This window comes from Protopterus annectens, chromosome 6.part1, assembly GCF_019279795.1.
Source record: "Protopterus annectens isolate FY-2018-M chromosome 6.part1, PAN1.0, whole genome shotgun sequence".
Taxonomy (NCBI): Eukaryota; Metazoa; Chordata; order Ceratodontiformes; family Protopteridae; genus Protopterus; species Protopterus annectens.
Genome location: NC_056738.1, coordinates 353,911,128 through 353,928,587, shown reverse-complemented (window position 1 = coordinate 353,928,587; position 17,460 = coordinate 353,911,128).

Sequence of the window (17,460 nt, the reverse complement as noted above, 5' to 3'; positions counted from 1 at the left end):
GTCACCATCTGCATTGTCACCACCCTCAGCAAGTCGCCTATGTCTCATTATGACAGCTATGGCAGCCCCTAACATTTCTGCTCTGAGTTCAGCTTTTTCAGTTTTCACTTCCAATAGCTTACTCCTGTCTTGCAGTGTCTCTTGAGAGAAACATCTTGCACTGCTGTTTGCAGATTTTTAAGTGTTGGGCTGAGCTACTATTCTGCCTGTGTAATTGCCGGCTTCTAATTGTTTTCACCTGCTAGCTCCAGCAGTATTCCCTGCTAGCTTCCTACTAATTTTGTTGCTTCCTTTTTCCTTTCTGTTTTCTCAGGGGGGAGCAGCATGTATACCAGCAGAAACACGCTCACAGTGGCTTACATGCACGCACACATGCTTACACGGTTCAGAATCTGCTTATTCGGATTAAAACGCGCGCACACATGCTTACACGGTTCAGAATCTGCTTATTCGGATTAAAATGCGCGCACACCAGCGCAGTGTTAAACATCTCCCAACATGCTCAGTCTGCCTTACACGCGCGCACACTGTCTTACTCGTGCTTCATGGCACGCACACATGCGCATGCAAGCCCAGCAAGAAACTTTGGTGTAGGCAACAGTGTACACCTTCCATTTCTTGACTTTCCCATGCTTACGTTGTGGCACTCCTCTTTCCATGATATGTGTCTGACATCTGTCATGTAACTTTCACCTCCAATGAACTGCATTTCTTTCTGCCATTCCCCCTGTGATGTCACCTATCTCCTACTCTGTTCCCCCCTTCTGTAACTCTTACACCACTCAGAATGTGCTCATTTGCTATGTGACAGTGGAATTCATTATCCTATTACTCATTTGCATCAGATTGCCTACTAATGCTTAGTTACATCTCTTAGACTCAGCTTCCCCCCTTAGCAACCACTAAACGGTGGCCATGTTGTTTTTGGTCTGCTGGTCCCTGCATTGTAAATCCATGTATTGCATAAAAGCCACATTTGTGGGTTTATAACCTTCATTTGTATGTTTTATACAGCGCAGCCCGTTTGCGTGGGGCTGCGCTGGGTTCAAACATCGGCGATCGCCGAAAAAAAAAATTATATTTTTATTACTTTTGCATCAGGTTACCTTGCCAATGGCCACATATTTGGCCATTGGCATGCTGCCTGACACATATGCACCCTTTATTTGGAGCTGACATGGCTCCATTGTGAATTTTGCAGAAACGCACTCAGTTGTCAACTGAGTACATTTCTGCAGCTAAAACGGCTCTTACACGGGCTGTTTTGGGCTTCCTGGATCGCTAATCAACCTCATTTGCATGCTATTCAGCTGCAAGTGAGGTGATTAGCTTATCCACACCCACTCCGTGTAAGAGACGTTTTTAGCTGGTCTCTTACATGGACTTTGGGCTGTTCTGGATCGCGAAGGCTGCATGGAGTCTTACACTGCTCTTAGACTCCATGCAAGCCTTTGTGAATCCTGCTGATAGTCTTTCTATGAACTTTATTATCAGAAGGATAACAAGCAGAATTACTTTTTGTTGGACAAACTTTTGCATTTGCCAGGTTTGGAGTATACATACAATGTCCCCTTTCAATTGACAACTCCTGCTGTGGAATACCAGTCCGGTTGCTTATTTATTCTTTCATAAAATTAATAGTGCGTTCCTTCAGTTTCTCTGGTACTGTAGTTTCAGCCTCTGATTTTTACAATTTTATCAGCTCATAGGAGTATCTGTTTAAAGCTTCTTCAGTCTTTTTTTTTTTTATTTGAGTTGATACACCCCTTCAGTGTTTTGTTTATTATAATCAGCTCTGAGCACATTTGACTTATTTTTTTCCTCTAGATTACTGGAAGTCATGTATTGCACCAAATCTCTAGCTTGAGCTGCTTTTTGCTACACAGCTGCAGGATTCTTCCCAGAGTGTTTTCTCCTCACCTTTTGTGATTGATTTTCTTTCAGGTTCTCTATTTCTTTTCTGCTGGAATACAGGCAGTCCACTAACTAGCCAGTAACTGAAATTTACCCAAAAAGGCAAATTCACTGGCTCTCTCTTCTGAGTTTTTGTTTTCACACTGGGAGAGCTGAAATTAAGCTGTTATGCAGTGTGTAGCCATCTTGGAAGTCTCTATTTTACAATTTTCTTAGTGGTAATACACTCACCAAACTGCACTTTACCCAAGATTCACCGTGGTTATGGCTTAAAACTACAGTGCATCATATTAACACTGCCATGCCCAAAACTATACTGTTCTCAAGCAACATCCCAAATGAAATCAATTTCATTCTTCTCTATCTCTCTGCCTTTCTCTAAAGACATTTGCAATATCTCAAGCAAAAACACAGGCAACACCATTGTAAAATCTCTCTCTCTCTGGACATTTTCAATGCTTCCAAATTGTCCACCCCATCAAAAGGCTATCATAGTCATGTGACCAAATCACCAGCTGATAAATTAACCTCAATAAATTGTTTGGTCTCATCACTGTTAACCAGTTATGATTTAACAAACACAGACTGTTTAAAGCCAACCAGTAGCTAGTTAGAAATTTTAGTCATTTTTTTCCCATGATGCTCTGCTATCACTAATACATGCTTCCTCTCATTCATTATAATATTCTGCAAGTCTTTCATCTTTAGTCTGTACTGCTCTGAAAACTTTACATGGTTTATAGTATGATAGCTAGATTTGCTGTAGTACATCACTGTAGAAATATCTTGTACATCTTTAGTAAACTACAGTCTTTACTGCCTCAGAAACTTGACATGACGTACAGTATTGCCAGTATGTCAAAGCTTAGATGCTACTTCCTCATGCATCATATGTGCAATCATAGACCTAGGCACAAGGATGATGTTCTTGTACATAAGATATGTACGAGCATGAAAATCCACAGAACTTTCTTGCCCCAGAGAACACTGAGCTTTAATATATGGAAGAAGGACTTGGGTAGGAGTCAGAAGGGGAAGAAAAGGTAAAAAAGATTCCACCCAGGCCAAAGGAATTAAAGAGAAAAATGGCAGAGGGTTCATATACAGCAACCATGATCTATTCAACATCTTCTATTATGGTGATTTCTTGCACAGCTGTACTGTGTTCATCATTAGATCACTTTTGCAATAATGTTGACAGATGGGATTATTCCCAAGACTGGGATAGGAAGAAAAAAAGACAATGCTAGAATTCAGTAATCCTTGAAATATGGATCTAGTACATCTAGTTCTGGCTCTGGAGTAGGTACCAATCTTGTAGCACTTTGCGAAAATGTTATTGGAAGACCAACTAGATGCCCCTAGTATGGATTTGAAATTAAGACCTTAGAAAAAGGCATATGAAGAAGCTACAGCACATATAGAATGAGCTTTGACATTACCTAGAATGTTTTTTACCATGGAAGGAATAACAAAAAGAGATGACAAGAAAAATCAATTGAAAAATGCTTTGTTTGGATAATAGAAGACCTTGCTTTTTACCTTGAATGATATTAACTGCTGAACAGGTTTTCTGATTTCTTTAGTTTTAACCAAATAAAATTTAAGTTGGATGTAGACATGCAGCAGATGCAGAATTCTTTCATCTTTATTTTGAGATTAGGAAATATGCTGGAAAATGTATAGATTGGTTTAGAGACATATCAATGGCCACCTTAAACATAAAGGACAGGTTAGTTCTAAGTGACCCTCTGTCTTTGTGTAAAAAACAGGAAAGGTGAAATAGATATCAGGGCTTGCAAATGAAAGACCCCTTTAGCAACAAGAGTGCAATATTCTAAGTAGGCAGAAGAAGCTGGTTCAAGGGCTGGTAAAGTTATTTTCTCAAAAACATAACTGAAGTCTCATGGAGGAGGAATGGATTTTCTTGGGTGGGGTCTGATGTGCAGCATGCCTTTCAGAAATTATTTGAACAATGTGAATAAAGAGTTGGATTCATGGGAAGACAAGCTGAGATTTCTGACAAATGTGCCTTAATAGAAGTGTTTGCCAGATCCAAACTGAACAGCTCACCAGGGCATTGGAGGATAGATGGTATCTCTATATGATAGGGATGTAATTCTCTCTTTGCCAACAAAAAGAATATTAATTTAATTTCAATATATCTTATTTTCTAACATCTATCACCTGTAGCACATCCTCAGAATATAGGTCCCTACAAAGAATTAAATGTTTATCATCCATACCACAGGGATTAGTGTCTTCAAATCTGAGTGCATGAGAAAGCCCTTCTGCTGTGTTAGCAAGTCCATCTGTTGGGTAATATGTAGAGACTGACCCTGGGTAGCTGAAAGAAAAGGGAGAATAATGTTTTCTGGGCTAGAAAGGGGTCAATAAATACATTTTGGGATTGTCCCTCAGAATCTTTCAGGAGGACTGTTTGAATATGAGGAAAGGGGGGGGGTGACATACAGGAATTTTCCCTTCCATGTGAAGGTGGTCATTGCCTAAGCATCCTTGCAAGGGAGTTCTGAAGCAAATTGTTATTAGATGATAGTTGAGACTGAAGGCAAAGAGATCTGCCTCTGAGGTACCCCACTGGTGGGCAGTCTGTTGGAAGACTGCCCTGTTCAACAGCCATTCATGGAAGTCTGCCTTTGTTCTGCTCAGATAATCTGTCAAGCTGCTCTTTTCTCTGATGGAATGTAACTGAAAAAGGTTGTGATGAATATTAATGCCCCAAACTATCATTGCTATCCAGCACAGAAAGCACTCCCTTGTTTGTTAATGTACTATGTGACAGCTATATTGTCTGTCAGAACCTGAAGTGTTCCTGGGGACCATAGTTGATTTTTTTATGAGCCCTTGAACCTTGAATCCTTTTGAACAAGCCACCCAGGTTCTGTCTAATGCAACCATGGAGACACTCTGAAGAAGAGGAGGGATCAGAAAGGGCATTCCTGGAGTTAACTTTATCTGAGTGATCCACCAATATAGCTTTTTCTTCATGAATATCAAAAGAGGTGTGAGGAAATACAGAAAATGGCAGTGCTGTGCCCAAACGGATTTTGGGTACCATTGAATTTTCCCTATGTGCAGACAAATGGAATCAACTGGATAGTGAGTGTCATATTCCTCAGGGCTCTCAGATTCTCTCTTGCAGAAGTAAAAACAGGTTTGTCAGGGATAAAAAGTCATTTTAAGAGGAGTTGTTTCTAAAGGAAGAAAAGCCATCATTAGAGATGAGTTGATGTGATAACATAGGAGCATCAGAGAATGTGAAGAGAGAAAGTTAGAACTGTTGAAATTCAGAGTGGAGCCTAGGTTCTGTAAGACACTGACTATGAATTGTAAGTCCTGAAGTATTTTTTGAAGGCAAGATTCTTGAATGAAAAAGTCATCTTGGTAAGGGTAGATGTGGATACTTTGGAAAATGAAGAGTGATACAATAGGGGCTATATACTTTTGAACTCTCTTGAAATCCCAACTGACAAAGCATTAAGCTTAAAGTGTAATCCCAAGGCATGGAATCTTAAATATTTATTGTAAAGAGGATGAATTGAAATGAGAACACAGAAGATCAAGGTAACTAAAAAAAGCTATGAGAAAGATCAAAAGAAAGAGGCATTAAAGAGAGAGAGAACAATTTTAAATTTGGAATGTCCAAAACGTTGCTTAGGATAGATAGATCCAGTATTCATCTCCAAGTACCCTTTCTTCTTGGGACCAGGAAAAACATGGAATAGAAACCCTATACTCTTTGATTGGAAAGAATGACTTCTATTACATCCCAGTGCAAAAGTTCTGATAAGATTGTATGAACTAGATGATGTTGGTGCTGAGGCACATGTGAAATTCAGTGTTAAAATTAAAGAGACTTCCATTGAAAGGTGTACCATTTTTGAATGATTCTATAAATGCTGTTGTCTGACATGATCTTTTTCCACAGGGAAAGATTGACAGAAAGTTTGCTTGGAAGATTGGAGGCAAGTGGTTGAGGTGGAGAGATGTAAGGGGTGGGAGGTAGTTGGAAGCTGAAAGATTTACCTTGGAAGTGGTGTTTGCCCCTTGAAATCAGTTTTAGGCTTGCCCTGCCATTCCTTTTTGGATTTTTTTTTTGCCTTTTTGTTGAATGGACTTTTGATAGTGGAAAGAGCTTGGCTTGGAGGGGTAATTTTTTCAAAATTTTGGAACAGGGGAAAGAAAAGTTCTTTAAATCCCAAGCATAATTTAACTACTTTACTCCAATTTTTCGAAAACCTCTGATGGATGGGTGTTTGGGGTAAAAAGGAAGTCCTTATCTCAATGAGCATCTAAGAATGTTACTTTTACATTTTCTGGCAGAGACTGGAATCTTAGCCAAGAGCACCTTCTCACACAGAACCACTAGCACCAGCCCTTGTCCTTGTTGAGGCTTCCAGGAAACAGGAGTAGCAGGAGACGAAAAGTGTTAATTTTTTGTTTTTTTTCTTTTTGGACGTCTCCAAGGGAACCATACGAGAAGGACACAAACTGGAACATACCTTCATCAAAGAATATGGCACATCCTCATGTAATAAGATTTAAGGAATACCATCAGGTCCCTCAGAAATCACAGGCCTGGATTTCCCCTTCAAAGCCTTAGTGCAATACTGGTTGGATGTATGGTAACTTGGCAGGACACATCCCAGCTGCCAGCAGTACTGCAACAGTGATCTAATCACAAAAACCTCACTGTTTTCACTAACAATTCTGCATAGCACAGCTTCTGTAATAACTTCTAAATTCACTGCCAGTGGGATTTGTGTTGGTTAACACATTAAGGATCATTTATGAACATAATTATGTGCTGTTCCTTGAATCAGTTGCTTAGCTACTGCAAATTAGTTCTTCTGTATTCACAAAGTACCAGGTTAGGTAAATGGAGGGATCCTCGGTTCCATAATTAAATATAATGAGCTTTTACAAGTCTGTAGTGATTTCCATTCATATGAATGGATCAAGAATCCAAGCTGGGAATCCTTCTAAAACTTGCTGTAAGAGCATATTAAGATCCACACATTGCATACCTCAAGCACTTGCAATAATTTGTAGAGATGTTCTTATACTGTGCTTTAGTATTTGTAGTGCAGCACTTGATATATTCAAGCAGATTCTGCAGGTACCAAAATCTCATACCCAGCAGTGTTCTTCGTTTGTCAGTAATGCAACACCCATTATATTCAAGCATGTTTTGTGTGTGACAAAATCCCATACCCAGCAGCGCTCTCCATTTGTCTGTAATGCAACACCTATTATATTCAAGTATGTTTTGTGTGTGACAAAATTCCATATATAAACCAAGCAGAAACTTAATTCACAGTGTGGAGGGTATGAAGTTCACTCCTTGAAACGTGTTATGCACCTAGTTCATTAATAACATTCAAAATTTAAAATACATACTACAAAATAATAAAATAGACAGTCCAAAGCAGAGTTAAAAATGGAATATCCTTTACTGAAACACACAAATAAATGACCCTAGTTGAGTATAATGAAAAAGCTTAAAGACATTCATTAATTTTTATATAATCAGGTTATTTGGAGCAAGGAAGTGGTTACAGAAGGTGGTTCTGTTAAGAGCAATAAAAGCATTAAACTCATTGCTTTAACCAAGTCCCACTTCCTCCTTAACACCATAGTGTAAACTGAGACTGTGCTACCTTAGAACTGAAACTTAGAAGCTAAAGACAAATTAAAATATATAATTACAACTTATTAAGGCTAACCTACTAATCCAAACATTATTAATTAAAAAAAACAACTCACTAACAAAAAGATCTACTACTAAACATATATCAGAATAGACATTAGTAACTTATAAACTGAAACACTTTAAACAAAGATCACTTTCATACCAAATAAATACTTAATTAGATTTGTGTGTAAAATATAGCATAATATAAATGAACATGTGCATAAATCTACAAGTGAACATCTAAAGAGGTTGAAAAACATAGATATAATAGAGAGGAAACACAGTGAAAATGTTAGAAATAAATAGTGAAAAATGTTAGAAATAAAACATTAAGCTCCTGGGGATCTGTTCAAGTGTGGCATCTAAAAAAGCACTTAATTTAAATGAGTATAAGTGTCAGAAAACAGTGTCTGTTATTTTCATTGTAAAATATGTACAATGTTTGATATTTATAATATTAGCATGTATAGTTTGCATACTGGGTTTTCTGAGGGATACCATGGATCTTTCCTTTTAAAATTCCATATATAGCAGCATTCTTTATTTCAAGGGGTCTTTGCTATTCAAGCAAGTTTACAATACACAATAGAACATATTGCATGTTTGATAGTTGCAGTCCTACAATGTAAATCATTACAGTTTTATATCCTTATTAACAATTCCATGAATACAGTTAATTAGTCAGTAACACCAAAACTGGTGATCAATCCCTGTAGAAATACTTGATTATTTTAGTAAGATAGGCTTGTTTAGTAGGTTCAGAGTATTGGTAAAATATATAGACGACATTACTAGTTCAGCATTTTTGGTGAGCAGGGGTAATAGCTAGTCAGAACATCATATCTCAAATAGTAACAAGTTATGATTTTAATCTTCACTTTATTTTTACACTGTGAATCTCCAAAGCACAAAACTAAGCTGCAATATGAAGGGTCAGGGTATCGTGGACAATCCTTCTAAATCTTTCACTTCAAAATGTAGGAAGAAATTAGAAACCTGGAGAAGGAAAACCAGCAGTTCAGACAGCAAATTTAACTACTTAGTTTATACCACATATAAATGCAGTTAGAATTTTAACACTTCACTTTACTTTTTCACCGTGAATCTCTGCAGCAGAAAACTAAGGAGTTGTGTGAAGGATTAAGGTGTTTCACTTTGAAATGTTTCATCTCAAAACGGACAAAAAAATGAGAAATAAAGAGACAGAACACAAGCAAGTCAGACAGCAAATTAACTACTTACTTTATAACAGACGTCTGCATGCAAGCATTTTATCAAAAATATGATGGTAAATGTATAAGATCTGCTAAGAGAATATTTTTCCAAATCATGTACTATTTAAAGCAAAGGAATGCTATCTTCACTATTAAAGAAATGAGCAAATTATCTGTCCTTGTAAATTTTAGGATGCAGAGGGTGACAACTTGCACAGTATAGGCACAACTGGGAACATAAATCTATGTACATACAAACTGTAAATGTCAGGAAAATAATTGTCTATGTTTTTAAGCATCTTTTTGGTGATTATTACTATTCCCCCAAAAAAAAAACAGAAAAAGAAATTTAAAAGCTGATATTTATTACATTTTTTACCAAAATAATCTTTTCTTCTTTTCCAGGAAACACTGGCAGAAAATTCCCACAGAAAGTGATTTATGTGACAGAAGTATTCTACAAATGCACATATTTTGCATATACTAACATAAAACATAGCAAGCTCTGCACAATCTTTAGAGATAGTGAGGTGTGATGAGTCTGGCTTTCTGAATGAATATCATTATTAAAGAAAATAGAGCAAAATCAAAATGGACAGCAGGGGGTCATGCGGACTAGGGCATCTGCTGGGAATTTTAAATGACATGGAGTAAGTAACTGCTACACTTAGCAGCACCTGAGTAAGTGGAAGTATGACAAACACTCAGGTTAATCATTTGTAAACTTTGATAATTGCAGGCCAGGAACAGTGACTAGAAAGTCTTAAAAACAGATGCAAAACAGAAGTCACCCTAATAGTACTCCATGTAGTATACCACTTGTAACGGCATCTGCAACTCTAACCACATGTGTTTTGCTGACCATCTAGCAATCCATCATGCAACATATGGATTTATATTCAAATTGACAACTCTATCAGTAAATCCACCATGGAGAGCAGGGCTAAAGGACTTGGCCAGGTCAATATGTGCTGTGCTACTATATAAACTATGACCCATTGCCTCAATGACTTTTTCCAAAGAAATTAATAAATATAAAGAAGCTGGACCTGCCTTTGACAAGGCAAATTGATGAAGGTCTAGACACTATGGACCACCTGCTTGTTGTACTCCCTCCTGCAACAGGCCGCTTCCATAATGACTCAGGCTAGTGCTGTTAGTAACTGGAGTTGATTTTCTTCTGCATGATGACCACATCCATCTACCAATGAAGGTACTGACTGGTATGACTTGGAAACTCTGATCTGATGGGATGCTGACTTTGCATTCTGAGACCATTATACTCTTACTGTCCAACAAAGCATCCTCATGTGAGTTCTGAGATACAAAACAGTGGGAAAGGTAATTGCCATTAAGGCACAGCTGAGTTGAATCCTCCTTGAAATTCAATACATGGTGACCTCAACACTGACCTAATGAGCAAACTATTTGCAGTGAGCAACCAAAGCTGTATACCCCTGGAGCTGAGCAAACCCATGTGCAACCCAAAAATATTTTCCTACTTTCTAGGTCAGCTACAACATTTCAGAACTGCCCAAAAAATCAATTTGCCTTCCAGAAAATCAAAGCCCAGTTATGCTAATCCTTTAGGAAACAGCCAAGATACAGAAACCCTTTTTAACTCCACTTCAGAGATTTAGCTACACAATTAAATTATTTCAACTGTAGGACAAAGTGGTTGTTATTTTTAAATATTTTTAAAAGCAAGTTTATTTTATTCTTAAATGCAGTAGATCATTTTCCCAGACATTCCATTTTTCTAGACAAGTTTTCACATCACAAGCCATAAGGGAGCTAATTTTGTATTCAACATGGTTTTTATGTTTAGTTTTCCACTCAGAAATGCTGCTAATATAACTTGTGTGTGTGTGTGTGTGTGGTGGTGGTGGTGGGGGTAACTTGCCTCATGGTAAAACTACAATGTATTTAAGCATAACACTGACATGAAAAAATATGAAGCGCTCTAGTAATTTACTATAAAGGCACGCTCTAGTAATTTACTATAAAGGCAGACCTGGATAGGCAAGTCTATTCTTGTTAAAAATATAACTAATGGCAGGATGCATTAAGATAGTTCAGCATCTGAAACTTTCCTAGGTTACTAAGCCCCTCTGCTTTACCCAAAATGCATTGTCTGGGAACCTTCCCCAGACCTCTAACATAGCACACTGAAGAGACATAAGTAAATGCAGGCCTCTAGAATGAGTCAACAAAAGAGTGTGACTAAGGAGAGTAAGTATATTAGCAAGGATGGACCTGCTCCTCTACATTGGTCTTTATAGTAAGTACACAACTAGGACACACAAGCCATGCTTGTTAACAACAGGACAGAGTCCAAAGCTAATCTTCCTAGGTGGTCTCCTTTATGAATGCATGCCTCTGATTACTATGGTCCCAAAGGAGGACCTAACTTACATAATATATTCAGCTTATGGCATTTTGCAAAATACGCAGTGAAGACCATGTGGCTGCTACACCATTATCCATGGGTGCAGTGTGCAAAAAAAGCTTGAGATGGAGGTTTTGTTTAGTCAGACTGACAGATCACCTCTGCCCCTTTTGTTTTCTCCCAGCTGTTTGCGAGTGGGATATTCAGAAGCTGTTAGCATCAGCGCATTTCTGGCTGTTATTCAGAAGCTGCAGAATGGAGTTTGTTTGCTGTGTCTGGACTGTAGTTAATTGCAGAGTGGGAACAGAGAGTCTGTCTATCAGAGTGAGTACACTAATTGCAGGGTGTGTGTGTGTAAATGCCCCCAGCAGGGTACATCTGATGGCTAGAGGTACTGTTATCATGGAAATCTTCTGAATAGGGAAGTATTGTCATTATTGGTGCATGCATTTTGCTTCATTGCCTACTGGAAAAATGTTCAAACAATAAATTTAAAATGCAGTTGTGTGTGGAAGTAGACCTTTATGATGGAAATGTTCTGAATAGGGCAGTTTTGTCATTATTGGTTAATGCATTTTTGTTTCATTGCCTACTGGAAACATGTTTAAAAAAGAAGTTATGTACTCACCATAACGTTCCATGTGAGTTGTTCCATCTCGCCTTCATTCATCACTGATGGGTTCGGAGCCGATCCTCAGCTCCGACACGGCCGACTAGCAAGCTCAAAGTCCTCCAGTAGCTCGAGACCCCACCCCTTAACCTACAACGCACTGCTGGAATTACCTCAGATTTTGTTTGCTCCGTACCATATAATAGTACAATAATTATTCTACCTAGGAATGAATACACATTGAAAAACCAGGATGAAGCAGCCTCCAGGTCAACTGTCAGCCAGGAGGGGGAAGGAGGGAGGGACGTGAGAATGAAGGTGAGATGGAACAACTCACATGGAATGTTATGGTGAGTACATAACTTCTTTATGTGAAGTTGCTCAATCTCGCCATTCATTCATCACTAATAGGTAGTGTCCCTAGCACCCTGAGGGGCTATGAGGATGATTGTCCGTCCCAGTGACTGCTTTCTGTAAGAATTTGGATATCAGGGGAATTGGAAATGCATAGAGGAGACCTGGGGGCCAATCGTGGACAAGAGCATCCCTCAGGGAGTGACCTGGCATGGGAATTAGGGCAACATAGCTTCTGCATTTGTTGTTGATGTGATTGGCGAAGAGGTCGCAGGAAGGCTGGCCCCATTTGCAGAAGATCCTGTCCGCAATCTCTTGTTTGACGGACCATTTGTGGGGCAACAAGATTGCTCTGCTCAGTCTGTCCGCTATTATGTTGGATTTGCCCAGGATGTGCATTGCCAAAAGAAAGCGCTGGCATGACAGTGCCCACTGCCGCACTCTGAGGGCTTCTTGGCAAAGGGGATAAGACTTGGTCCTGCCTTGTTTGTTCAGATACCAGACCACTGACATGTTGTCTATCTGTATTGCAATTGTCCCTAGAGGAAGAGAGTCCTGAAAGTATTGTAACGCTAGCAGTACTGCTCTCATCTCCAGGACATTGATATGCAGATGTGATTCTTGATCTGTCCATGTGCCTTCAGCAGTCTTTCCCTGAAATAGCCCCACCCCCACCCTATCAGGGAAGCGTCCATGGTCACAGTGGCAACTGGAGGGGGAAGCATGAAAGGACATCCTATTGTGACATGAAGAGACATCAACCACCACTGAAGATCCTTTTTGCAGGAATTTATCAGGATCATGTGACTCATTGGAAGTTCTTGGTAAGACCATTGTGTGAATAGAAGCCATTGAAGGATTCTCATATGCATCCTTGCTAAGGGGATTGCTAGAATAGCTGCCACCATCAATCCAAGAACTTTCAATACCTCTGCTGCTGGTACTCTGTTCTTTGGTATTAGGGACATTATGTGTTGGAGAAGAATAGAGATTCTTTCTGGCCGAAGGCGTAGAGTGGTGGCTGACATGTCTAGTTCTGTCCCTATAAAAATGATATGCTGCAATTGCAACAAGGCAGACTTTTCGAAGTTGACTGTAATGCCTAGCTGATCGCAGAGTGTCAGAGTAGCCTCTCTTGCTTGAAGAAGTTGATGCCTGGTGGTGAAGATAAGGAGACAATCGTCTAGATAAGGAAAGTCCTGGAATCCTAGATGCCTCAGGTGAGCCGTGACTACTGCCATGCACTTGGTGAACACTCTGGGGGCTGTAGTGAGACCAAAGGGCAGAGCTCAGAATTGATAATGATTGGCTCTCAGCCGGAAATGCAGGTGATCTCTGGATTGTCTGGCCATCTTTATGTGGTAGTACGCATCCTTGAGATCGATCGAGCACATCCAATTGTCCTTCCCCAACAAGGGGAGTATGGACTGTAGCATGACCATTTGGAACTTCTCTTTTCTCACAAACTGGTTGAGTCTGCTGAGATCCAAAATGGGTCTCCAGTCCCGTTTTCTTTGGAACCAAAAAGAACCTTGAGTAAGTTCTGAATCCTGTCTGGTCTGCTGGGACTGGCTGGATGAGTCTTTGTTCTAGCAATCGGAGTACCTCTATTGCTGCTTGTCCCATGTGACTGGGTGGAACGTTCGGGATTTTTCTGACGGGAAGAGACTGGGTGGAGAATGGTATGAAATACCCTCTGGAAATGATACTTTGTACCCAACTGCCATTTGTTAAATTTAGCCAGGCTTTGGGGTACAAAGATAAGTGACCTCCGACTGCCACCAGAGTAAGACAGGCAGGCCTCCCTTTGGGAGCACTGGTAGGATTGACCAGAGAAGTGATGTCTGTCATCCTAGTGTTGCGGACCCTCTCTGCCGTGAGGGCAGCGTCTTCCATTGAAACCCCCTCCTCTGCCTCTGGAGGGGGGCTCCATGTGTGTCCTGAAAGGCTCCTTGGGCTTTCCGAAACCACATCTTTCCTCCCCTCTGACCTTTGGGAAAGGGTCGAGTGGGGATGGAAAAATGGACTCCGACGGCAGACAGAGTCTTTCCTTCTTACTCACACCTGGTTAAAGTCTCCATCACCTTTGGCCCAAACAAAGATGAGTTGTCAAATGGGGTATTATTAAAGGAAGACTTGAAGGGTTCCGCAAAGGAACAGAGTCGCATCCAGGAATGCCTACGGAGAGCAATTCCTGTACCTGCGGCTCTACTCAAACCATCAGCTGCATATGATACGAAACGCATGGACAACTTGACTATCGAATTAAGGGTAGAGAGCTGAGTGGCAATCTTATCGGATACACTTGAAGCTACAGCACCCTGAAGAGTATCTCCCAACTCCTTAAGGAGATCTCTCTGCAGTCTGGTAAAATGTGTCAAGTAGTTCAGTGATCTGAGTGAGAAAGTCGCTGAACTGAACATGCATTTCCCATATCTATCCATGATCCTAGATTCTCTATTAGGAGGATGGATAGAAGAGGAAGTCTCAGACATTTCCTTTTTGGTGGCTGCCGCCACCACCATGGCATCAAAAGGGACTCCCTTGGTCAAAAAGGACTTTTCCACAGGGGCTGAAATAAATTTATTAGGCCTCCGAGGAACAGGTTCCATAGATTCTGGAGACTCCCATGCCCTACGAGAGATCAGATCCATTAGCTCATCGTAGGGCAGGGATACCCAAGAGGTGGAAGGTTGAGACCCAAATGCCTTCAGGAGAACTGACTTGTCCTCAGTAGGGCCCTTGGACTGCCAATCACCCCTCTGCCTAAGGATTTCAAGAATCTCCACAAAGGAGATGTCCTCAGAGGGGGGATCTGGGGTACCCTTCTGATTCATCCAGGTTGGTGTCCGATGTGATAGACTCCTGGGGGGAGTCCAAATGCATCCTCTTGCATAATCTCTTCCTGGGTACCTCTTCAGGGGGAACTTCTGGAGAGGTCTCAGAGGAGCAGGGAGCGCCCTGTGGGGCTACCTGAGGCTCTGGGTCACTACGCTTGGGAGGATTAGAGGAAACAGACACAGGCACTTTAGGAGAGGAAGAGGCCAGACCTTGAGATGAGGAAGTCTTGGGACATAACACTCACCTCATGGCGTCAAAAGCACCTCGGCTCCGATGAGAAGGAGTCGCAGCTCCAGATCTCCTCCCGTGCCAAAGCCATGGGCTCCAAGCCTGAAGTAGGAGCCAAGCTCACCCGAGCCAAGGCCCCACGAGGAACAGTCGGCACTGACAAGTTGGTGCGGCTATCCTCCCCGGACCCGACCGGAGAGTGTTGGCTCCTAGAGTCCCCGGTCAGAGTCGAGAACGTCCAAGCAGATGGAGCCAATGACACTGGAGCAGGTGTCAGCTCCAAGGGATCCACGATCATCAGGTCAGCCTTTTCCAGCTCTGAAAGTCCGATATGGCTTGGAGGAGGAGCAGACAATTCAAGGGTAGTGGTCTTCGGCTCCGACGGTTGTGTCTGAGCTGACAGCAATTTAACTAGGCCTGGTGCCTTCAAGAGTTTCTGAACCAGCCGGTCCATATCCAGATCAGATAAGCTGACAGAGGACCTGGAAGAGTGGACAGATGGAGCCGATTGGAGCAACATGGAAGGAGGTTTTTCAGTAACCGGTTCCAAGGGTGTGTCCCGGTTTCTAAAAGAGCAGACTGTCGGCTCCGAGGGCAGTGGAGCCAAAGTCACCACAATTTCTGACCTCTGTCCTTTCTTGGATCTAGAATCAGTGAAAGACTTAGAAGATTTGGATGATTTATTGGCTCCATCCTGGACAGACAATGCCTCAGAAAAGGGGTGCTTAATGATACCACTATAAATCAATTTCCTCTTCCTTTCAGCTAACACTCTTGTGGAAAAGGAATGACATATGCTGCAAGACTCTTGCAGATGTACCTCACCCAAGCAGTAAACACACTGCACATGGGCATCTGTGACAGACATTTTCTGTCCGAAGTCTGGGCACTTTTTAAACCCAGACTTTGGATGCTTGCCCTTATCTTCAGACATTACACAACTCAAGCACACTGATTAACTAAGAGCTGTTTTAAACTTGGTAATTCACACAAACATACACACAGCCTAAAAAGGGGCACTAACAAACAATAACTACAAACAGTAAATAGAGATCCAAAACGATAGTCCTAAAAGGGAATCACTGACTAATTACTAATCCTAAGGCCAAAAGGCCGAAGGCAAGATAAGATACTGAGGAAATGAGTAAAAACACAGAAAAAACTACTAACTAGTATATCTGCTACTATCAGCAGAACAAAGTATATAAAAAAGTGAAAATATAACTTGCTGAAAGTTGAAAAATTCCCAATAAAGTCTTGAGCCAAGCTGGAAACCAAGAGATCCATGCCGCAGCAAACTAGATCTGAGGTAATTCCAGCAGTGCATTGTGGGATAAGGGGTGGGGTCTTGAGCTACTGGAGAACTTTGAGCTTGCTAGTCGGCTGTGTCAAAGCCAAGAATTGGCTCCGAACCCATCAGTGATGAATGAACGGCGAGACTGAACAACTTCACATCAATAAATTTAAAATGCACTCTAACTTGAGTCTAACAAGTGTGCTGTATTATACAAGGAATATAATTTAATACAATCAGGAAGGTGAATCAAGGAATGCATACATGTATGCATGGCCCTAAAAATGTGTTTGAAAACAGCCTAGAGGAAAGTGTGAAAACCTCAAAATCATGGGCAAATTTTAAGCTTTACTCTTGTTATGAAAGCAATGGACGAAGATAAAACAGTTTACACCACATTACCTTGACCTGGCCAAGCCTTTTGACACAATCCCCTACTCAGGTGTAGTACAAAAGATGAATAATGTAGGAGCAAACACTTACATCACCAGCTTAGCTCACAGGATGCAGGAGATCAAAACAGGGGAAGAAACCAGTCACCAATGGAGTCCCCCAGGGTTCGGTGCTGAAACTTTTTCTGTTTGGCATATACATTTCAAAAGTAAAAGGAAATACCAAAGAGCTTTGGCCAGCTAAGTTTGAGATGACTGCAAGCTAGGAGAAGTTATTGAATCCCCAAATGACGTAACCATCATGCAGGAAGGTTTGTCCCAAATAACTGGTGTCAAAATCATGACAATGCCCTCTGAGAACTGATCCAATTGTTTGGCATTTGGGAACTGTGTGTACAGTGACCTAACTTTTGACCAACATGTACCCAGAGTCATAAAGCCTTTCTATATTGCACAGCTTATAAACAAATTGATTGTGACTAGATCTAGAGATGATGATGTCCCCCTT